Below are 13,805 nucleotides of genomic sequence, written 5' to 3'. Positions count from 1 at the left end.
TGCAGTCCCTGGAGACCAAATTTATGAACGACATTAAAGGAGGAAGAAGCAAACCTTTTTGAATGAGGGGAAGTGAACATTAGTTATGTTAGCATGGCAGTATTTGGATGTTACTCACATGCACATAGATGTTTCTCTGAAATTTAGTAATGCATTTTCCCTTTGTTTTTCTTGGTAGCACACATCATATGAAAGAGGGAAAGTGAATAATTGGCAACCGAATTAAAGAACAGAGGCAGGATCTGAAGAACTATAGGGGAGAAAAAAAGTTAGTTGCAGGCTACATTAACTTTTTTGCGACAAAAACAATTTTTAGACCATGGTCATTGTGTATTTGCCTTTTATGTTCCTCACCTGGGACCGTGCCTAGCAGGAACTGATCACAAGTACATGCCTAAGAAATGTGCAACAAATATTTTTGAGTGTATCTTTTTTTTTTAGATTTTTTTATTTATTAGAGAGAGAGTGAGTGAGAGAAAGAGCATGAGGCGCGGGGCGGGGAGGCAGAGGGAGAGGGAGAAGCAGACTCCCCACAGAGCAGGGAGCCTGAGGTGGGACTCGATCCCAGCACCCTAAGATCATGACCTAAGCTGAAGGCAGATGCTTAACCGACTGAGCCACCCAGGCGCCCCCATTGAGTGTATCTCTTTTTAAACACTTTTTTAAACAACTCTGATTTTTTTATAGCGCTGTTTTCTCTAAAATTTTCTTAAATTATACATAGATAGGTAAACTGACATATAGGGAGAGAGACAGAGGGAGAGAGGCAGGAAGGGAGAGAGGAAGGGCAGGAGAGAAAGAGGTAGGACAACCTATTCTTTTAACCTATTGGTGGCTCTGAGTATGGGTGTTTGCTTTCAGCCAATGGGAGTTAAAAAATCAGACGGTAGCTACACTCGCAGCCAACGGACATTAGCATTCCATCTATAAAGTCTGTCTGCTGATGAGCCCTTGTAATGATGTGTTCTTCTGCTGGATTCGTTCCATTCTTTATTTCATGTTGGAACTAATGCCAGAATGTATGCAAGTGACAGTGCCTGACTGTTCATGAAGATAAAGAATATCCATCTGACAGGAGAAACCTGGGTTTTATAGTGACCCCAGACACCTGCAAGTAAATGATTCAGGCATGCAGTAATAGGACCGACAGATGATTAGACATTACTAGAAGTCTTTTGCCATTATGAAAAGCATCATAAACACCTTTGCCACTGAGGAGGGTTTGAACAGTAACTTAGGAGTGGTAGCTGGGAAAGAATATGGCAGAGAAGAGATTTTCTAGAAAGCATGGAAGGATTGCTCCAGTACTGTGATGGGAACACATATCCACAGGGACAGTGCTCTAATGACCTTGTATACCGTGATTCAGCCAGTGCTAAAGGGAACAAGTACGTATTAATTTTTTGGTAGAAATGATGAAAAGGAGGGCAGGAGGATTAACTGTCTGTAAACATCCATCATGGCAACCTAAATCGATAATCCCTATTTTTGTTATTGATCTCTCCCCACTACCACTCGCATCATTGCTGACTGGCTCCTCTTCTTCTCTCCCAGAATGAATCGGCATTGAGAGGATTTGAATATGAAAAAAATTACCCAAAAGATGTTCTGAGGCCCGGGTTCAGTGAATAGGTTATAGTAAGAAACATTATTGCTCAAATGCTGCTTCTCATACGTTCACTAGTAAAACCTAGTGCTGTAAGTTAAATATTGATCATGTGCCATTATGTACCATGTACAGTGTCCATTAGGCCAGGCCGATGGTTGCCCCTTTCTCTGGGTCTTTTTGTTGTGCTAGTCATATCCCAAATTCTCTAGTGCTGAATGGAACACTCATCTTTTTGTACCTCTCCAGATCCTAATGTAAGAGTAGAGCCATTTCCCAAAACGTCTTCTGGAAAAAAAAAAAAAGTTCTATAAGCGGCTCAACTAACTAACTAACTAACTAACCAAATAACTAACTAAATGAAAATAATATGATCAAATGAGTCTGAGAAACACTGACCGCTCAATGACCGCTAATCTTTGAGAATCAAATTCCACATAAACTTAGAGTAGTAGCTCTGAGAAGTCCTGGACTAAAGAAATTTGCTTTATTTAAACTTAAGTTTTGACTAACCGTATTCAATATGATCCAAAACTAATATTTATTGAGGGACTCTATTGGCCAAGACATTGTTTTATTGCCTGTCCTTGTTTTTGTTTTTTTTTTTAATGTAACACCTATCAACTGTCTAAGTAACATGTGAAACCATCAAATGCCCATTGAAGGGTACGTGTAAGACTATGGACTTCATGGTCTAACTTGGCAGTATCCAATAGATAGATAATGCTAACCACATATGTGGTTGTAAATTTTCTAGTGAAACGGGCAAAAAAAAAAAAAAAAAACCCAGGTGAAAATAATTTTAGTAATATATTTTATTAACCCACTATATCTGAAGTATAAAAGTTATTAATAAGATATGTTCTATATTTTCTCAAAGTCCAGGGCATATTTTGCACTTACAACATACTTCAACTCATATTAGCTCCATTTCAAGAACTCCAGTAGCCATATGTGACCAGTGGCTACTATTCTGAACCATGCAGGTCCGTGCAAAGATGACTCAGGGAAAGTCTTGTCTGCCCTTCCTTCCAGGAGTATAATGCAGTCAGTTCTCATTTCATCCCAACAGCATGATCTGGAATTAGGCCAGCCTCTGTGAATTGGTTGGTAAGACATTTCAGCACACAACACTTACATTTCTTTGGTATTTCTGTTTCATTCAGCTCCAGTGTCAAGTTTGCTTAATGGGGAGGGAACACAATTGGTAGAAGTCTTCATGATTTAATGAAAGTCAACAGGAAGGTGTCTGGAAACCTAATTTAACCATACCAGGATAAAATTTAATTTTATTTAGGGTAGACCCTTGAGTTGAGTTTCTGCATGTTGGAACCCTGATAGTATGTGGATATGGTTAAAAAAAAAAAAAAAGATTGAGACTTATTAGATGAACATTGGACTGATCTTTGAAGGCCAGAGAAATTTCAAATACAGTATACTTAGAATAGGTAATTGTGCATGTCTTTATTAGGGAACGGATGATAATAGCAATGCTCAACATCTCCATATGGCAAGGCCTATTTAATATGCATCATCTTTTCATCCTTACCATTCCATGAATTGCCTCACTGTATGGTTGAGGAAAATAAGACTTTGGAAGTCTAGGAAAATTTGACTAAGTTTCCACAGTTGTCAGCTTTGTTTAATGCCAGAACCCATGCTCTTACAGAGCACAGGATTCCCATGTGCCTCTGCATCCAAGAACCCGCAACCTTCTGGAATCAGCCAACACTGGGCATAGACAGGGTGGGATGGCTGTAGACTAACCATTAAAGGAGAATGAGCCCTTTGGGGGACTATCTCTGAATATCCTTGACACTAGGATGGTGTTCAAATGCTTTCTTCATTTTTGTGAATGTAAAGATGATAGCATTTCTATTTTAAAATTGGGGGATAGTTTGAAACTGGTCCTGGAGAGTCAAAATTATTCTCTGGGTATAGCTTCAGTTTATCCAAGCCTTGCAATTTCAACATGATGACGATCTCTGTTCCCAGAAATTGTGGCTCTGACAAGCTCCTGCTGCAGTCACTTCATTAATCTGATTCTAGCAGGACACCTGTTCACTACTGTGCTGTGTCGGCTGATATCATGCAGTAGTTATGCTGTTAATTCATGGGCTGATGTCTTCCAGACTGCAGCAAGGCTTCCTGTAGGTAGTGATCTGGGAAATCAAATCAAGGAGGCAAGGAAAACATTGACAACTGTCTTGCTTCTGCTAGCTTGGTTATATGACATGTTTTGGGGAGGAAAAAATACCATTTGGTGAACATAGTCCTTTTCACTGGGCCACTCCTTAGCAGTAATTCTTTTACTTGAATGGTAGTATTAAACATGAACTCTTGAGGGAGATTTAACATGACCTAAATGTAGCCCACTCCTTCCTTTGGGGTCTTGAAGTGACTTAACCTCTCAGAGTTTTTACCTGCATGATGGAATAATAATAGAGCAGCATCGTAAGATGTAAACTCTTACCCCAATAACTACTCAGAAAATTTATTAACTTCCATTACTATCATTTAGTAAATATGTATCAATGCCTGCTTTTTACTTACAAATATGGAAAAGCTTCTTGAAGAACATGGTACTCTAGTTCAGCCTTGTGTGACAGGAATAAAAAATTTAATAGCGATACGATAGAAGGGTGTTCCACATGGGGGAGAAAGCTCCACGGGTGGTCTGATGTGGCTTGGACCCATGAGCTCTGAGAAGCTGCTAGTGCATCTTCATGGTTGCAATCCCTCTGGAGAGCTTCTGGTAGCTGCCTGTGAGCTGCTTTGTGAACAGGACCCTGGCCCACCAAGGTTGCCCAGAGAAATGGGGGAGAAAAGCTAATCAGTGAACATCAGTGGATCTCCTTGCCTTAAAAAAAGTTCATCTAAAATTGCCTTATCCAAATCAGTCTAATCTCCCAGAATAAGACTCTATTTAATGTAATTATACATTAAAATGAACAGCTGAAACATCTCAGACCACTGGGTCAGAAGTAAGCCAGCCGTCCACCTGCCTCTCACCTGGCTCATGGCTGAGATAAAAAGCATCACCTTCCTCTTCAAAGCCTCCTACTGACGACCAGAAGAAAATCTCTTGATTTTTCCCAACACGGCACCTATTATTAGGTGGTTTCCAATTTCTTGTTCTTCTATCGTAAGCAGCGCTATGATGAGACTGTCGTATTCCAGCTCAGTTGTTTTTAGATATTTTAACTAATGGAATTTTATTATATTTTTTGCCCTGGGGACTTGAAGCAATAGGTAGAACCATGCAGGGCTAACTGATGAATAATAAAGGCCCTAATGCCCATTAATCTATATTTAGCAGCAGTGTTTCTCTTGCTCTTTCTAGGTTCTGACATTTACTTGTACTTTAGCCCCTGTGTACATAGGTTTATACAGCTCCATTTTCCGTGGAAACACTTTCTTTAAATTTCCAGACCCATAAACATATATTTTTCTCTGCCATTTAGTCAACAGGGAAGAATGTTTGTTTAAGAGTGAGGTCCCGCTTGTTTCCTGTAATTTGTCAGGAAACTTTGAGAAACCCGGTGCTGTGATCCGCACTCCTTGTCTCTGCCACCCTCCTTCCCAGCCACAGCGGAGTGACCTTTTGTCTTCGTTTATGTCCCTCACCTGCTAGGTTTCCCAAGTGGCGTGGACCATCGTGACTGTCATTTTAAGGATGGATGGCTTTGCATTGGCTTCTCTAAAGATGTTTTACGTGGTAGGCTTTTATAGTGCGTGATATACTGCCAAGAGAAATGACAAGAGGCAGCCCCATTTTGCATGGTCTTGAGCCTGAGCAGACTGTGAGACAGAGCGGTGCCCAGTTCCATAGAGAACACGGGAGTCCTTGCTTTGTTTCCTAGATTTAGCCTTGGAAAGGAGCCTTCATTCAACAAGATTCATTAGCCGCTACTGTACCTGCCTTCCAGGGCTCAAACACACACACACTTGACTGTGGTTTGCGAAATTTGAATTCAGGCAAAATTTGCATCTGCCTTTTAGCATGTGTTAAGACCGTTGATTCTGCTTCCCCATATCCAAAAGGCATCCGCTGACAACTTTGAAATGCAGACAGTCCTGTGTTACAATCCTTTGACCCTTCCTGCAGCCTGGTCAGCTGACGTGCAGTCCTTCAGCAAGGACTGTGTGAGGATTGTGTGAGAGCGCCGCCCCGGGAAGGCTGGGGGCCTGAAGGAGGCGGTGCCGGCTCCTGTGAGTGGGTAGGATGGGTATGTTCAACCTTCGGAGAGCCTACTGGAGGGCTGGGTGCATCCCCATGCCCTGGGGCCTTACAGTTGGGGCTCCTATAGTGCTCACAAGGTCCCAGAGCATGGAGTGATGGAAAGGGAGGAGCGGCTTTCCATGCCTGGCTCAGCTCCTTGCTAGCTTTGCAGCTTGGTTAAATCTGAACGCATCCCTGAGCCTTGGAGTATTAGGATCGTCCCTATTATGGTAGTAATCCTCTATGCTTGCCTATGTTCTGGGCTGTTGTCAGGTTCCATTAAGGAAGCGCCTCACATTCTCCGAAACTTATCTCTGACTTCACTGTCTATGCCTGGAGCAGAGGAGGTGCTCAGAAGCATTTGATGATTGAATGAATGTAAACTACTACGTGGATGATTTGGGTCAAACCTGTTCGAATTCGAGCAGATGTCGTCTCGTTCACTTCCTGCTCCTTTGAGGGTAGAACAGTTGCCTCACTGGCTTCATTGGGGGAACAGCCAGCCGTGGTTTGATGTCACCATGCCTCTATCTGGCCAAACATCAAACCCACGTTTCCCTGGGGATGGAGAATGGGAATCTCGCTGTTGGAGGGCATGACTTCAAATGCTGGTTGATCTTTCACTTTGCATGCCTTGTCTGCATGCCTGGAGCCCCTTCAAAGTGTAATATTGAGCAAGAGGAGCTATGGTTGGTGCAAGGCAAAGAAAAAATATGTTTTCCTTTGTTTTGTCTTTAGCCCAGGGTTTATTGCTGCCAGAGACCTATTTATTAGCCAGTTTTAAAAAGCAGCTGTTCTCTGTCTTCATTTTCCCTCCAATGATGCCTGCTTTGGATATTTGAGAACAGCTTAATTTTAGCAATGCTCTGTAAAAATGAGTCCTGGGAAATAGATTTTTTATCTCTATCAAAGGTTGGAGAAACGGAAGCATAAATATTGAATCCACATATTAAAGAGAGGGCAGATAATTAAGCTCTCGCCTGGTCCCTGGCAGCTTGTTGATGTGTTTTTATTTTCTAGTGAATGAGTGATGTTTTTCAAAGGGAGGTGCCATGTGGGAAATCAGATCTCTGCTGAAGCATAGCAGTGATCCCTGCATTGTCATGTTCCGCACAGGTCCGGCTCTAACCCACGGGCAGGCGGCAGGGCTGGACTAATTACACAGCTGTCAGAATCCCACAAATGAATGGACTGGGAGTGCTGTTTCCTTATCTGTGACAGTTTGTTGCTTTGGATTTCACTCTTCCAACGGTAGTATTTTCGCAGGCAAGAGAGCATTCATATGCAATTGGAAACTTTCTGAAAACATCATTAGAAAGTATATTTGTACATGCGTGTGGCCCAACGATACAGAGCTTGCTCCCAGCCTAAAGCCACCATGGCTGGTAAGACAAATAAAGGAAATTTAGAATCACGCTGAAAGGCAGTGACCTTTATACCCTGTAGAAACGTCCTCATTCCTACACGCACAACACATGCACCCCATACCTCGACACTCATTAGATGTATGTTGTGGATGTTATCTAGCTAAAGTATCGTTATGTTGTAGACGTATAATGGGAAGCTTTATGATAGAAGACGTTTGTCTGTGAGTAGGGAAGGGCACTCTGCTCCTGATAAGCCATCACCTGCTGCCCTGCAGATACGTCGTGAAGTCATCAAGAAACCAGATAGGAGATCCTTTTTTGTTCTGAGCTGTATGAACCAGGGAAATGTTTGAAGGGCCATACTGTGCTAGCCACATAAGAGCCTATGGCTCAAGAAAAAACCAGCAAGACTGACCCTATCCTTAGTTAAAATTTGATCTTTTGTTTATCGTGGATTCAAAAATTTTTAAACATTGCATTATGATATTATCTATCTAGATTATGGCTTTTGTTTTTATTTTGTTTTGTTTTTATTTTTGTTTTTTGCATCCTCTTCACTTTTGCATCTGGGACAGATACCTTACTTGCCTCACCCTTCCTGGCTCCTCAGAGGGTTCTTTGCATTTGTCTGTGAGGTGAGAGGACAAATCTAGGAACATCACCCACCTATCCCTGCTGCCTAGCACACTCTCTTCTCCCCACTAAGCCTGGTTATGTGATATAACTGAATCACATATAGTCCCCACAGTCACGGAGTTAATGGTCTGGAAGTAATGATTAAACATATTTATAAAATCAGAGTAAACACATTTATAATTTTTTTTTTTTTTTTACAAAATGCAAAACATCATTAAAAAACAAGCACATTATGGGGCACTTGGGTGGCAGTTGAGGGTCCCACTCTTGGTTTTGGCTCAGGTCATGCTCTCAGGATTGTGGGATCAAGCCCCGCATCAGTTTCTGTGTTCAGCACGGAGTCTGCTAGAGATTCTCTCGGTCTCCCTCTTCCTCTGCTCTCCCCCCTGTTCATGCTCTCTCTCTCTCTTCAAAATAAATAAACAAAATCTTAAAAAAGAAAAACAAGCACATTATGATGAAGTGACAAAGCATGGCAGGCGTGGTGATGGAGAACCTTCCTAGAATGGTTAAAAACAGCCTGATGAAGGAGCTGGTATTCACCTTGACAACTGATGGGAAAAAGCGTCCACAAGATGAGATGGGGGAGAACTCCCAGCAAAGGACACTGTGTGGTGTGTGGGTGAAGAGCCAAAGTTAGAAAAAAAAAAAAAAAGGTTGGCCGTTTCAATGAGCAGATGGGTGGCAAGTGGGCAGGGGTGTAGTGAAGGAGGTGGTGCACAAGAGAGGGGCCAAGTCAGGGGCAAGGGCCAGGTTATGGAGGCCTTTGAAGGTTGAGCTCAGAAGTCTAGCGAGGGGAGTGTAGAAGCCATCTTCTCTGAGTGGCTTTCCTTCTCCCACTCTCCACCTCAGTGTGTCTACATCTTCTCCTGATCATTTACAGTGTAGTGAGTGCTTGTTTATGTATTGAAATCCCCTTCTAGTTGGAAAAGTCCACAAGGACAGGAATGGGTCTTGACTGTTCGCTCCTATTTCCTGTGCCTGGCATGGGGCTCAGTAAATATTGTGACATAAACTAATCCTTAGTGACATGGTGGTAGCGATAAATCAACCTGGCTGGGAAAAAAGAAGGGGGATACCTTGATGATACCCTCACCCTTTGGGACCGAAGCAGTCTGCCCCAAAAGAGAGTTGGGGCTCAGGAAATCTCCTTGCTGTATCACCAGGAGTCTTAGGACCAGAATCCCATACTCTGCATAGTGAGTGTTTTTATACTGTATATGTCTTCTTAGTTAATGTTCTTTCCCTTGGCTTATAAAGAAAATGCCAGCTCATTTCAGCTTTAGGGAGATTTTATCTGGAGTATTAAGGCAGACTCATCATCCTTCTGTGTTTAGAAATGGCGGGGGAAGGTGAAAGCAAAGTGAACAAACACCAAGGGGAAGACAACCCAGGGAAAGCAGGGGGCCAACTGGGGGCCACTTACAGAACCCCCACAAAGCAGAGCTTCCTCCCTTTTTCTTTAGCGAGAAAGCCCAGGATGCTTGGTGAATATCTTGCCAGTCATGTCTTTGCTCATGCTGGAGAGTTCACAATCTAAATTATTCATTCACTTTCAAGTGTTAACATCCCGGGCAGTAACTGATTCTCCTTTGTTAATGCTTTTCATTAGGAATTGTGTTTTATAGCCAGGACATGGAAACAACCTGAATGTCTGTTGATCGGAAAAGACTGATGGGTAAATAAATTGTATATATACAGAAAATACGTATAGACAATGGAATATTATTCATCCATAAAAAAGAAGGAAATCCTGCCATTGGCCACAACATGGATAGACCTTAAGGGCATTATATTAAGTGGAATAAGTCAAACATAGGAAAACAAATACTGTATGATCTCACTTATATAAGGAATCTAAAAAAACAAACTCATAGAAACAGAGAGGAGGTTGATGGTCGCCAGGGGCTGTGGGGTGGGGGAAATGGAGAGATGTTGGTCAAAGGGTATAAACTCCTAGTTTTAAAATCAACTAGTTTTGAGGATCTAATGTATAGCACGGTAACTATAGTTAACAATACTGTATTGTATGCTTGAGAAAGTTGCTAAGAGAGTAGATCTTAAAACTTCTCACCGCACACCACACACACACACACACACACACACACACACACACACACTCACACAAGTAAATATATGCAGTAGGGATGTGTTAACTAACCTTATTGTGGTGATCATTTCACAATATATAACATATATAAAATCATCATGTTGTATACCTCAAACTTCCACAATGCTACATTGCAATTATACCCCAGTAAAGCTGAAAAAGAAAGAATTGTGCTTTAGGAATTGAGATGGTGACAAATTATAAGAGGTTAAAAGAGTATTTGTCTTATTCCCTGGCCAACACAACTTCCAACACTTCATGTTCTCTTTTGTCTCAGAGAAATACTACTATCCTGCGGCCAAATCTTTTGTCCGTTTGGCACCTTTTATGCCCATTATTTTTTCCTTCTATGAGCACATGCTGGTGTCTGCTGTGGGCTGAGAACTGTGCTAAGCACCAAGATCCATGAATCCAATGGCCTGTGTGGAGAAGCCTCATCCTTGCTTGTTCATGGGGTGACAGAGGGTGTTTCGATGTGCTTTTGATAAGCATGGTAGAGTGAGAAGGTTATTTTTCATGAGTATTTTGGGAAGCTTCACAGAAGAGCAAATATCTGTGCCAGCACTTAAAAGATCGCTAACAATTGTGTAAGACTGACCAAATTTATGTACTGTTGGCTAAGTATAGTCTCTGGAATAGATAATGTAGCACAGCGGTTAAGAGACTGGTTCTGGGGCCGCCAGCGTGGCTCCATCAGTCAAGCGTCTAACTCTCGGTCTCAGCTCAGGTCCTGATCTCAGGGCTGTGATGGTGTGCCCCGAGGCCGGCTCCACACTCAGCAGGGAGTCTGCTCAAGATTTTCTCTCTTCCTCTCCCTCTGCCCCACCATGCTTCTCAATCACTCTCTCTCTCTTTCTAAAATAAATAAATAAATCTTAAAAAAAAAAAAAAAGAGTTCTGGTTCTGGAACAAAATGGCCTATGTACAATTTCCAGCTCTGCTAGCTGACAGGATGTGTAACCTCACAGAAGACTCTGAATCCCTCCAAATTCAGGTTCCTTATCTTTAAAATGGGGATAATACTAGGGGCGCCTGGGTGACTCCGATGGTTAAGCGTCTGCCTTCGGCTCAGGTCATGATCCCAGGGCCCTGGGATCGAGCCCTGCATTGGACTCCCTGCTCAGTGGGGAATCTGCTTCTCCCTCTCCCCCTGTTGCTCCCCCTGCTTGTGCTCTCTCTCTCTGTCGAATAAATAAATAAAATCTTAAAAAAAAAAAATGGGGTTAATACTAGAAGCTACCTCACAGAGTTCCTGTGAAAATAAATGAAATGGCCCATGTAAAGCACTTAGGGTAGTAACTGGCAATTAATGTGCTCAATAATTGGTAGTTATTTTTATTAGCGTCAGAATTGACATGGGGATTTTGTTAAAATATACCAGCCCTTGGGACCCGCAGAGACTCACTCTGTCAGCTTTTCTAGGTAATTTCTAGAATCTGTGTTTCCAACAAGCACCCCAGGTTACTCTTACACAGACCATTGGTAGCCATATCTGTACGGGGGTTTGTCAACTCCAGGACTTTCCAGTTAGAAAAACAGGGGCTTGAATTACAGTTTTCAACGTCTTCCTTTGGACAACAGCCTAAATTCTGTGGCCCTTGTTTCCTAACTTGTAATACATACCAGCATTTTGGTGAAACCACCTGAATGTCACGATACAATGAACTCACATACTTAGCACATAGTAAGTGCTCAATAAAGCATGGTCACTGGTCTCACGAGCATGTGCTACCCACTGTGTTAGATGCTGGGGATACGAAGACAATAGTCATCTTCAAGTTTCCAGTTAGAAGTATAAAGGGGGCTCCTGGGTGGCTCAGTCTGTTAAGCGTCTGCCTTAGGCTTGGGTCATGATCTCAGGACCCTGGGATAGAGCCCCGCATTGGGCTTCCTGCTCAGTGGGGAGTCTGCTTCTCCCTTTCCTGCCTGCTCGTGCGCCCTCTATCTCTGAAAAGCAAGCCAAAGCCTGCCTCGCTGTGTATTCTAATTTATTGATCCTTGCATATAGGTTCCTCTGGGTCTTGGCAGAGTGAGTCACATCCTTGGTTAAAGTTGCCATCTTGAAATGTCTGAAGAAGATATCACGTTCCCTCTGATTTTAATTTCCCAAGTCAGTATACCCAACTACTCCAGTTGTTTCTCATATAGGGTGATTTGGGACTTCCCCTATACCTACATTCGGCTCCCATTAGCAGGAATACCTTCACCCAGGAGGGAAGCTCAGGGAACATCTATCATGGCATGGATGCAAAGCAGAAGTAGATGTAGAGCCTCTTAAAAGGCCCATGTGGGAACTATTTCTCATAGAAATACACAATTGCCTCTGATAATCATGGATTGACCAATAATGCTAAGGTGGATGAATCTGATTATTGTGGAAGAACATTGAAAAGATGAATAGGAAAAATAAATGCTTCTGAACAGTTCTTAGAATATCCCCGAGCCTCAATCTAAGGCTCCAATTTCTGTTTAAAGTTATTTCTTTGGGATGTTGAAATATCTCTAGCATGGAAAGCTCATCTGACTTTGTTCTACTCATAACAAATGAAAATGCTCTGGGACCTGTTTGAGAGGACAATGCCATTTAAACCTTGAGAGCTAATGAGAAGGCCAAAGCATACATTTGATAAGCTTTGTCATCTTTTTGTCTGCAGATCATAGACCTTGCATTTTAATTTACTATACATAATGCTTTCTTAATGAGTTCCAGTGGATGGCCATTGAAACATACTGGAGCAGCTGCCGATGTGATTAAGGGGGGTGGAGAGAATGGGGGGAAAGCATTTATTTGATTTACGTGATATGCTGTTAGGGTAACTAATATTTGCAGCTAGGGTACAATAACAGAAAGGAAAAAAATCTTCAGTATTACTGTGGACAGGAGAAAGGTGCTAAATCAATTTATTTTTCCAATACGTGTGAAAACTACTAATTGCAAGCTAATGGAATTGCATTTTAAATGTTGAATGTCTTGCTAGAATACGATTTATTTTATGCCAGGAAGTTCAGAGTAAGCCAATGCAATTATCAGAATTATTTTTAAAGTGAAAATTGAATTGAGGCGTCCTAGTACTGATTTGGGCCATGTTATAAAGCACTGCCTTCAAAAATGAATTGTGGCTTGGTAGAAGAGGAGTGAAAGGTTTGGAGGTAACTCCTAAGAGTAAACCGTGAATGATCAAGGTCACAGATGTAATCGCCATGGTCACAAGCGCTAGTTATAGGGTGTTAGTGTTAGTAAGTGTTGGGAAGCACTTTCATATGTATCGCCTCATTTAATTCTGTTAACAAATCTGTTCAGCAGGTTATTATTGTTTTTATCTTCCAGATGACAAAGCTGAGGCTCTACTAGCTTCATTAATTTATCTAAGGTAGGAATCATCAAATCGTGATTTGAACTTTCTGACTCTAAATTTCTTTTTTAGGGATAATAATAATACCTTCACTTGGAACATTGTCATCTCAAAAGAAAGAAAAGTCATGTTATGAAAGTATTTGTTAAAATGTAGAGTACTATCTATCTATATAGGTGTACAGGATGATTATTACTATTATCAATTACTCAGGTAAGCCAGGGGGTGAGAAAGGAAAATGGAAAACAAGCAGTCAAAAAGCTGAAATTGAGGGGTTTATATAAATACGAAGAAAATGTTTCTGGATCTGTTTTTAGAGTTTTATCTCTTGGTTCTGAAACCATGATTCAATTCTATCACTTTTGCACCCAGTGTCTCTCACCGTATCCCCATCGTGCCTGTCCATTTGGCCTGGCCAAAGAGCCAGGTCTTTGACTTCTTCCTTAATGTCTTTTGACATATATAGTCTAATGCATAGTATAATGCTTCTCTTTCATGAAAACATACACAG

The 13,805-nt window shown here is 41.7% G+C and overlaps 1 protein-coding gene across 7 annotated transcripts in view; it reads left to right on the top strand.

The window, feature by feature from the left end:
* Nucleotides 1-13,805, top strand: part of FAT3 (FAT atypical cadherin 3) — a 660,968-nt gene that overhangs the window by 228,053 nt on the left and 419,110 nt on the right. The gene's annotated exons all lie outside the window — the stretch shown is intronic.

This window comes from Phoca vitulina, unplaced genomic scaffold, assembly GCF_004348235.1.
Source record: "Phoca vitulina isolate PV1807 unplaced genomic scaffold, GSC_HSeal_1.0 scaffold34, whole genome shotgun sequence".
NCBI lineage: Eukaryota > Metazoa > Chordata > Mammalia > Carnivora > Phocidae > Phoca > Phoca vitulina.
The sequence above is the reverse complement of the archived record's forward strand: the minus strand, read 5'-3'. Positions and strand labels throughout refer to the sequence as shown.